The sequence below is a fragment of the Mastomys coucha genome, chromosome X, assembly GCF_008632895.1.
Source record: "Mastomys coucha isolate ucsf_1 chromosome X, UCSF_Mcou_1, whole genome shotgun sequence".
In the NCBI taxonomy this organism is placed as follows: Eukaryota; Metazoa; Chordata; class Mammalia; order Rodentia; family Muridae; genus Mastomys; species Mastomys coucha.
The window spans coordinates 106599050-106610119 of record NC_045030.1 but is presented as its reverse complement, the minus strand read 5'-3'; the positions used below and the strand labels follow the sequence as shown (position 1 = coordinate 106610119).

Below are 11070 nucleotides of genomic sequence, written 5' to 3'. Positions count from 1 at the left end.
GCCCAGTAGTGGTACGGCTGGGTCCTCCGGTAGAGCTATGTCTAATTTCCGGAGGAACCGCCAAACTGCAAATCCTGACTTTCTAAGGGTACTCTTTATATCTTCACAGATATAACTAAATTTTCAATCAAGGATGCTTATGAGAGCATCTATTATTACGAAACCTTTCATTTATCAGATGATGGGAGTGAGTTCCAGAAAATGCAAATAATTTTCCATAGACCCCCACAGAAAACTGGCATATGAGTTGAAACTAAGAATTCCTTTCCTGACTTCTGACAGTATCTCTCCACCATGATTTACAAACTCAGTAGAGGCTTAAAAATTCTGGCTTGTCTTGGCCACAAAATTTAAACTGTATCTGCTGCTTTTGTTTCTTTGTATGTATATGTCTCTATGTGTGTGTGCACATGTGTTTGCAGGTACAGGTCCATATGTGTGTGCATGTGGAGGAGGGCAAAACTGCATCAAACCTCAACCTCATTCCTCTATAGCTCTTGACTTCATTTTTTAAACAGAATCTCTTGCTGAACCTGAAGCTTAGTGATTTGGCTAGACTGGCTGGCTTCCCAGCAAGTCCCAAGGATGTTCATGACTCTGCCTCCCCAGCACTAGGATTACAGGCATACATCACTGCCCCAGCATTTATTTTCAAGGGTATAGTTCAAACTCAGACCCTCATGTTTGCCAGGAAATCATTTTACTGATTGAACCATATGTCTAGTGCCTACATACTGCTCTTATATGTTTCTTGGAGCACTTCCAAATTTGTCAATCTATGCTTTCTTTGACTTTGGCTCTCCTTTTCATGGGCTTTGAGAACAAGAAAGAAAGAGAGAAAGAAAGAAAGAAAGAAAGAAAGAAAGAAAGAAAGAAAGAAAGAAAGAAAGAAAGAGAGAGAGAGAGAAAGAGAGAGAGAGAGAGAAAGAAAGAAAGAAAGAAAGAAAGAAAGAAAGAAAGAAAGAAAGAAAGAAAGAAGCCAAGTAATTGAGATCAGAGATATGCTTTACTCAGCATTTGTACCTTGTAACTCAAAGCCTAATAGCTTACATATGACGAATTGCTGTGAAACATGTGGTCAGATTCAAAGGTTGGATAAGAATAAACATTTCTATCTAACAGAGACAAAGTGAATAATACGAGATTGAGTGGTAAGATTATAAGTGAGGAAAAATTTGAGACTGTCACATGTTATTTTGAAACAGTAATGCTTAATTGTTTGAACCACCCTAAGAGCACATAATAAGCATGTAAACATGCAATTCACCCTAAAGCAAAACATTCCTAACAGTTTTTAAATGCTTAATGAGTAAACTCAAACAATGATACAAAATATCACAAAGACATTAAGTTTTCATGAAAAATAAATTATCTACTGAAACAGAGGAAAAAGTCAGGCTAAAGTTTTAAGTGAAAGTCTCACTGTCGGTATGAAAAACTGGGCATGTAAGAGAGGAAAATGGATATTTCAACCTAACTGAGAGTTAGTCCTCTCCTGAATGTTGTAAATACCTCCACTAGAAGAAAAAAAGGCAACCTGAACAAAAAAGAAAGAAAATCAACTATTCCAGATGCACAAGTCTCAGAGCAGAAACCGAAATAACCTGAAACAACGAGACAACAGGTCTCCTCCACAATGGCACCTAATGAAAATGACCAAGGAGAATTTCCAGACAAAGAATTCAAAAGAGTGACTGTAAATATGCTCAAACAATTCATAGAAGACACAAATACACTCCAGGAGAACAAAAACAAAAGATGTAATGGAATAAGGAAGACAATCCAAGATGGGAAAACTGAATTCAACAAAGAAATAGAATTGCTGAAGATAGTCCAACTAAAATGGCATTAAAAGTGAAAAGCTGATATATACATAGCTGATATATACATTCAGTAAGATATATATAGCTGATAAATACATTCAGTAAGGTAGCAGGACACACAAAAACAACCATTTCAATATGCCAGTGGTTTGTAACCTGTGGATCACATTCCCTTTATGGGTCACATATTAGATATCTTGCATATCAGATATTTACATTATGTCTCATAACAGTAGCAAAATTATAGTTATGAAGTACCAATGAAATAATTCTATGGCTGGGGGTCACCACAACATGAAGAACTGTATTAAAAGGTCACAGCATTAGGAAGGTCAAGAAACACTGCTATATAGCAACAACAAGCATACCTAGGAAAAAACCAGGGAAATAATCTTATTCACAATAGCCTCTTAATGTGTCTTGGAATAAATCTAACCAAGGAAGTACAAGACTTGTACAATGAAAACTTTAAGACACTAAAAAAGTAATTGAAGAAGATACCAGAAGATGGAAGAAACCTCCAATCTTCATGAATTGCTTGGATTAATAATTGTGAAAATTGGTCATCCTACTGAAATCACCTATGGATTAAATTCAATCCTCATCTAAATTTCAATGCAATTATTCACAGACATTGAAAAAGATCTGAAAATTCATTTGGAAACATGTAAAATCCAGGTTAACCGAACAACCCTGAGCAATACAAAAAAAAATGCTGATATATATAACTATCCCTGATTTCAAGTTACACTACAAAGGTATAGTAACAAAATCAGCATGGTACTTGAAGGACTCTAACAGCCTGGAAAATGAAGCCAGCAGGTCTTCCCCTACCCATTTCCTTCTCCCTTGATAAATCATTAGATTATATTCTTGAAGTTAGCCCCCAAAGTCTACTCCCTTGTTTGGCCACTTCCTTATGCATGACTAAAACTCCAAGGTCCAGGAATCAAAATGCATACACTGGCTAACAGATCCAGTCAGGATTTACCAATTCATCCTAGCACAGACTTCGCCTTTTTTCTCCTTAAAAACCCACTCCTGAAAAAAAAAAAAAAAACCTGCTACGTGCCTTTGTCTGAGACAGAGGTAGCCCCACCCACCTTGCTCATAATAAAATCTTTATGCTGAGAATTTGGTATCTGGGTGTTCGGTGCTCATTCTGAGGCCTCTTCAATATTGACACAAAAACATACACACTGGTCAGTGGAATAGATTTGAGGACCCAGATATAATCCTGTATTCCACAACCACTTGATTTTTGGCAAAGATGCTAAAAGCATATGCTGGAGAAAAGGCAGCATCTTTAGCAAATGCTGTTGGTCAAACTGGATAGCTATGTGTAGAAGAATGAAAGTAAATCCATATCTCTCACCCTACACAAAGTTCAACTCTAGTGGATCAAGAATCTCAACATAACAGCTGATACCCCAAATATCTGAAAGGCAAAAATAGGTAATAGCCTTCAACTTATAGGTACAGGAAAGGACTGACTAAACAGCATCCTAGTAGTGCAGTCACTAAGACCAAAAATTGACAAATGGGATTACTTGAAAGAAACTGAAAGTATCTATACAGCAAAAGACACCATCATGTGCTTGAAGAGGCAGTTTACAGAATGGAAAAAAATTTATCTTTACCAGTAACACACCTGACAGAAGGTTAGTGTCTAGAAATATAAAGAATTCAAAATTAAACACCAAAAAAACAAACAACCCAATTAAAACTGAGAAATGAAACTAAACAGAGAGCTCTCAATAGAAGAAATGCTCAAATTTCTGAAACATGGATGGAATTGGGGGGGAAAGTATACTGAGTGAAATGACCCAAGCTCTAAAAGAAAAAATGCCATATGCTCTCTCTCCTCTGTAAATCCTAGCTTCAGATCTCCTTTATGTATTTGACCTGTAGCTCATGTGGAAACCAGGAAACAAGAAGAAAGCCACTGTTAGATGCCATGTCATCATCTCAGTTATAGAGGAGAGAGAACTCTATGTACTATTGGTGCTACTGTATACTGATAAAGCTACTAATGGAAAACAGTCTGAAGATTCTATCAAAAACAAAAAATAAAACTATTGTGATGGCTTGTATAAGCTTGGCTCAGAGAGTGGCACTACTAGAAGGTGTTGCCCTGTTGGAGTAGATGTGGCCTTGTTGGAGTAGGTGTGTCACTGTAGGTGTGGGTTTTAAGACCCTAGTTCTAGCTGCCTGGGAGTCATTCTTCTCCTAGTAGCATTCAAATGAAGATGTAGAACTCTCAGCTCCTCCTGTACCATGCCTGCCTGGATGCTGCCATGTTCCCACCTTGATGATAATGGACTGAACATCTGAACCTGTAAGTCAGGCCCAATTAAATGTTGTCCTTATAAGAGTTACTTTAGTTATGTTGCCTGTTCACAGCAGTAAATCACTAAGACCTATATGTAATCTAGCAATAGCTTTCCTGAGCATATACCCCCCCCAAACGAATAAATGCACCATCTTGTAAACATATCTGGACTCCTATGTTGATTGTAGTACAGTGCTTTTCTTTGTGTCTGGCTCATTTCATTGAGTACAGTATCTTCAGCACCGTACAATACTGTAGCACTATTCTCAATAACTGTTAGAATGAAGAAAAAGACTCCCTTCTCTCTTTCTCACTCTATATTTGTATATGTTATTCAGATATTGTAGAGGGAGATGAACTTATGGAACTGGCTCAATGGATAAAACATTTGCCACACAAGCATGAGAACCTTAATTCAAATACCCAAAGCCCACATAGAACCAGACACAGAACTGCACATCTGCAATCCCAGTGCTTTTATGGGGAGATAGAAGACTGAGACAGGAGAAGCCCCAAAAGTTCACAGACCAGCTAGCCTGGTGTACATAACAGTAAATCAACACATAGATCAAACAGAGTGGAAGACAAGGACCTCCACACCTTATCTATAGTTAATGCATAACCATATTGATGAATATACACATGTACACACAGAGAGAGGGGGAGGGAGAGAGAGAGGGAGAGGGAGAGAGATATACATGTGCATACATACATTTCTCTTTCACAAAAAATTATTAACTAGGTCTAGCTAGATGATTGAGCAGGTGAATGTATTCACTGCCAAGCATCATGACCTGAGTCTGATCACCAGACTTCACATTGTGGGAAGTAGAGAACTGACTCCTGCAAGATGTCTTCTGACCTTCCTATGTGGGCCATGGCATCTGCTTATCCACAGTGCCATAAAAATACATGCATACATACACACAAACAAAAACCCTGCCATTTGTCATGTGGTTGGAAGATACTGTACTCAGTGAAATGAGCCAGACACAAAGAAAAGCACTGTACACAATTTGCATTATATGTAGATTTAAAAATAGTAATTGAGATACAAAACAAAACAATGGTTCTATGGCATTGGCATATGGTTCTAGGAAAGGGGAAGGTGTAGGTCAAGGGATACAAAGTATCAAATATGTAGCATGAGTCAATATAGATAGCTAATTTATAATGAGGCAACTATACTTAATAATAGGATGATCAAGATTATTGCTACATGTTTAGGCTTTAGCTGTTTTATCATATACATACAAAATGGGTAGCCATGTCAGATGATATGTTGATTGGCTTCATTATAGTAACTTAGTTCACTCTCTGTACATGCCCCATAACATCATGCACAAGCCTTTAAAACAAACAATAAAAAATAATAATCTTTTTAAAAATATATATATGTTAGGGGCAAGAGATGATTCAGTTATTAAGAGTACTTGCTTCTCTTGCAGAGGACCTGAAATCCATTGCCAGTATCAACATGGCTGCTCACAACTGTCCCTGTCTGGGGATATAATGTCTTTATCTGGCAACCTCAGGTACTGTGTGCACATGGTGCATGCGGACCAAACACTCATACACACACAGAAAAGTGAATTGTAAAATAAAATAATTGGAAGGAAGAAAGTGATATGATAAGTGGTGTGGTTTTGTAGTTAAATCAATTCATTTTTATTAAAAGTATATACGGTGTATTCTCACCATTGTAGGAGAAAAGTGAAAGTAGTTTGATTTATGAGAGTTCAAGTTACAGGCTTTCAACATTATTGTGGTACAAACATGGTAGACATTGTTTAGAGACCATACTTTAGATTTGGATTACAATCTTTTTTGAACTAATCATATGTGCTACAATACCTTCATGCAATTCTGGACAAGAAAAATCAGCAAAATCTCCCAGTAAGCAGCAATAGCTAAGGTCAAATAATCAATAATATACAGTGCACTGTCACAGAGTCTATAGTTAGGTGTTATTAAACACATGATAATTTTTAACTTACAATCATTTCATCAGTACCTAGCCCTATTGAAGTTCAAGGCAGAGGGAGCAGAGAGTCAAGTCTAGCTATCTATACTCCATGGATAAAATGACAGTTATTTTTTCCTTTTGTCATTGTTTATATTTTCACATTTTTCTTCCATTAGGCCTATTTTACAATTGAAGTATGAAGAACAAATTTTATTCTACCCTGTGGAAAGCAATCTCTCCTTAGCCATATAAGGTTAAAATTCCATCAGTTTTGACTAGAGCTTTCTACTTTCCCATGATTTTGACTTAATAGCCTTGGATGATAAATAGTACAAGTGCCATAAGCAACTGAAGTATCAAGCCATAGAGTTTATATAACTTTCTTAGTTTATAAATAGAGAGTTGATGGTAGAACTCAGGCCTAAATACATGGCTATTTATTTCTCATCAGAGTATACTCCTTCCATGTCACATAGTCTCCTTAAAATATGGTTCATCTCTGATCCACAAATGGAGAAACTAGAAAGTTTTAAGGAATTTGATTATGATTACATATAGAATCCAATAACATATACTCTTACCTCAAAAAAAAAAAAAAAAAAAAAAGAAGAGGAACAGGAATACTTTGGTGATAAAAATGGACACTAATGCACCTAAACTGCCATTCTTTATTATACATCTGGAAAAGTAGAGATTGTGGAGGCTCCCAGAGACTGCTGAGCATGACTGCTATCGAGGAAAGCATCATTTTAGAATAATGAAATGAGGCCTTCCTAGGCAACAGTCAGGCTCAGTGGTGAATTAAGAGAGTCTAATGGAAGAGGAGGTACTTTAGAATACATGAAACAAGGTCTTGTTTGCATTTCTGAAACTTCTGTTATATTACAAAGGGACAATGTCTTATATCAGAGTTGTAAAAACTGTCATCTATATTTTGTAGGACAAGTATTGAATTTTGAGATCAAATTATATGTAGTAACAATTTCCTATTTGCAAATCGGAAATATTCTTTAGCTCTGTACTATAAGAGTATCACATCTACAGCAGGAAAATAAGCTACCTATTCTGTTTTTTGTTTTTTGGGTTTTTTGGTTTTTTGTTTTTTGTTTGTTTGTTTGTTTTTCGAGACAGGGTTTCTCTGTGTAGCCCTGGCTGTCCTGAAGCTCACTCTGCAGACCAGGCTGGCCTCGAACTCAGAAATCCGCCTGCCTCTGCCTCCCAAGTGCTAGGATTAAAGGCGTGTGCCACTACACCTGGCTTAAGCTACCTATTCTGAACCAGCTCTGTTAAATTGATAGTACCTATTTGGACCAGTGTTTAGAGTAAAACAACAGAGATTTCCTGAGCTCAGTAAATCAAGGCTCTAAAAATGTCATTCTTATAGCTAAAAGAAAGTATCTAGAAGGTGATTTTACCCAGGTCACATAGATATATAGTTATTTAAATCTGGAAGAAAAGAACTTGACTCGAAAACTACATTTTGCAGTATATTGTACTGTATTTAGGCCATACTTACCACAGAAATGATTTGAAGATTATTTGAATTTGTCTTGTTCAGCAAATCTTCCACTACCCAGAACACTCACAGAATTGGAGATGGAGAGGAGAATCTGTTGTCCTGCTGCAAAGACATGCTACATGTTATCTTCTGATAGACCAAAACATTGGGGTATAAATACAGTCTTCATGACCAAAACAAAAGTCCTTTGCTCCTTTAGAGGAAGTTTAAGAGGGAAATGTATAGGCTTCACTTACCTACAGTCATGAGAAATTCTCTTTCCCACATTGAATTGCTAACTGCCCACTACATAGTGATCTGGATCTTCCCAGTTCTTTTCAGAATCTATCTCAATTTATTCCTCCTCCACAAAATCTGTGATCACACAAGTTCCCAAGTATATCTTCTTATCCTTTCCACATCTGGCCCACTGGCCCAGACCATTAAGAATGTCCTAATCTGGGCAAGTCATGGCTCAGCAGATAAAGGTGCCTGACAACCGGAGTTCTATCTCCAGAACCTACCTGGGCAAAGGACAGAACCAAGTCCCACAAGTTGTCTTCTGGTCTGTAAACATTTGCTGTGACTTGGAAAGTCAACCGATGGCATGGGTATCTCCCACATACATGCACATGAACACAAACAGTAAAATAAGTAAAAATATGATAATAAAATATAACGTCCTACTCCAATGGCTACTCCTACATTTTTTTTGTTTGTATGCCCCCACTACTCCCCCTCCACCAAAAAATCCTTCAAAGTCAAGTGCACAGTTTTCTGTCTCTAAAACAGGAGCTAGCACAAAACAAGGCAGTGAGTTCTCAGGGTGATATCAATTGAACACTAAACTCCGCAGACATAGAAAGTTGTTGCAAAGAAAATAAAATGTTTGTATGACTAAAGAACCCAGATGTCCTCAGTACTGTATAATCTTCCATAAAAAATCTATACTGTGATATCATCAACAATAATTCATATAGCAAGTCACTAATTCCACCAGAGATACGAAGAAATTCAAGTCTCTAAAACTTAAAGATTGAGTATCAAATTTTAGAGTTGGCATGGCTGCACAATAACTTGAAAATGGCCTGAACTGAGCCTCTGTAGATACACAAGTAGATACAAGTGGGAATTAAGAAAGCAAAACCTGGCATTTATTTTCTAGGAGTCAGAGATAGGGTGCAATATTGAGAGTTAAGTTTGCAACAGGTAAATTGACTTCCCAAATGACCTCTAATTATCAAATTTATTTACATGAATAATTTATCCTATCCTGGCAAGCAACTGTTAAAATTTCTCCTCTTCCATTCACTTTTTATAATATTTATTTTTATTTTATATGTTTGGATATTTTGGCTGAGTGTATGCCTGTGCATCAGATCCCCTGGGACTGAAGTTACAAATAATTGTAAACTACCATGTAGGTGCTGGGGACTGAACCTGTGTCCTCTGCAAGAGTAACAAGTGCTCTTAACCTCCGAGCCATCCCTCCAGCCCCCACTTCATTCTTGAGATTATGGAGTAATAATTTATTTCAGATGCTCTAAATTTATGTAAGCTTCTACATTCATGACTGTGCTAGCTAGTTTTGTATCAGCTTGACACAAACTAGAGAGGAAGGAGTCTCGATTGAGAAAATACCTCTATAAAGTTTGGCTGTAGGCAAGTCTGTAGGACATTTTCTTAATTAGGGATTGATTAGGGAGCAATCAGTCGACTGTGTGTGGGACCACCTCTGGGCTGGTGATTCTGGATTGTATAAGAAAGTAAGCTGAGCAACTCATGAGGAACAAGACAATAAGCCAGACCACTCCGTGGCCTCTGCATCAGTTACTGCCTTCAGGTTCCCACCTGGTGTGAGTGATTATTGTTTTTGATAATGAACTATATGGTGTGGAGTTGTAAGTCAAACAAACCCTTTCCTCCCCTAGTAGCTTTGGTCATGGTGTTTCATCAGAGCAGTAGTGACCATAAGACAATGACTTTCCTTCCGATGAATAGTTTTTATCCACTAACTGTTTTTTAATGTTTGCTTGTTTGGTGTATTCTAAGCACTTGCTCTATCACTAAGTTACTTATAAATGGCAATCCCCTTCTTTTGGCTCTCAAACACTGCCCAAGCCTGTAAAGTCTGAGCACAACTGGCAATGGAAAAAATACGTATCTCAATTAGGCAAATATTCTTATATTATAAATCTGATCCTCTCTATATTGTCTCTTATATTAAAAGAAGAAACAATGTGTTTGAGGTAAGAAACTAGGCTCTGGTATAAGACAGAAACAAATTCCAGTCCAACCTTTCTTTTTAGCTAAATTACTTACCTTCTCTGAACCTTGGAAATGGAGACTATAATAATACAGAAAAGTTTGGATTTTGTTTACCAAAGTATCTGACATAATATTCTTCATAGACAGAAATGTTGACTTTTAAGTAAGGATATTTGTTTGTTTGTTTTGTTTTTTGTTTTGTTGTTGTTGCTGTTGCCCTTCCACTGTGTTACAAAAACCTTTCTTACCAAACCACCTCAATGAATCAATGTCAGTATGTGAGAAGGCAAGGAAGAAAGAATCCAGTCTTTGAAGCTAGCTAGACAATAAGGTAGAAATTCTGGTTCCAACACTTTATTTATGATCTTTCTCAAGGTCTCTAAAAATTGCATAACTTTTCTCTTCACTGGACCTGGATTATGAATGATGATAATTAAATTAAGAGTTTGGTGTTGGGTGCCTTCCAGTCTCTCTGGGCTGGTGTCCTGAGTGGACCTTGGGCACAAGCTCTGCAGCCAGTCCCACAACACCCAGAGGAAGCTCTACTCCTAGGCGCTCTGACACTCTCAGGATCAGAGGTGAGGAGGACCCAACATCTGTCCCAACACCAGGAGTAACTGGGACCTGCAAGACTAGGCACACAGGAACTCCCAGGTGCTCTAACAAGCCCAGGGTCACAGGATCCCAGAATCACAGGATCACAGAGACAGCCTGACTCTGAGGAGTTCTGATACAACCAGCATCACAGGGAGAACTGGCTCCAGGCAGATTTAGCAAGAGCAGGTAGCACTAGAGATAACCAGACGGCAGGAGGCAAGCATACGAAAATAAACAACACAAACCAAGGTTACTTGGCATCATCAGAACCCAATTTTGCCACCATAGCAAGTCCTGGACACACCATCACAACAGAATCACAAGATTCAGATATAAAATCACTTATGATCATGATACAGGACCTTAAGAAAGACATAAATAGCACCCTCAAAGAAATACAGGAGAACACAGGTAAAGAACTAGAAGCTCTTAAACAGGAAACACAAAAAACCCTTAAAGAACTACAGGAAAACACAAACAGGTGAAGGAAATGAACAAAACCATCCAGAATCTAAAACTGGAAATATAAACAATAAAGAAATCAGAAAGAGAGACAACCCTGGAGATACAAAACCTAGGAAAGAAA

The 11070-nt window shown here is 37.6% G+C and overlaps 1 protein-coding gene across 1 annotated transcript in view; it reads right to left on the bottom strand.

Moving 5' to 3' along the window:
- The window catches only part of LOC116088049, a 113955-nt gene that overhangs the window by 15108 nt on the left and 87777 nt on the right, over nucleotides 1–11070 (bottom strand). Inside the window, exon 3 of the mRNA XM_031366567.1 lies at nucleotides 7638–7742. The gene's annotated coding sequence lies outside the window, so the exon portion shown is untranslated. The remainder of the gene's footprint in view (nucleotides 1–7637; nucleotides 7743–11070) is intronic.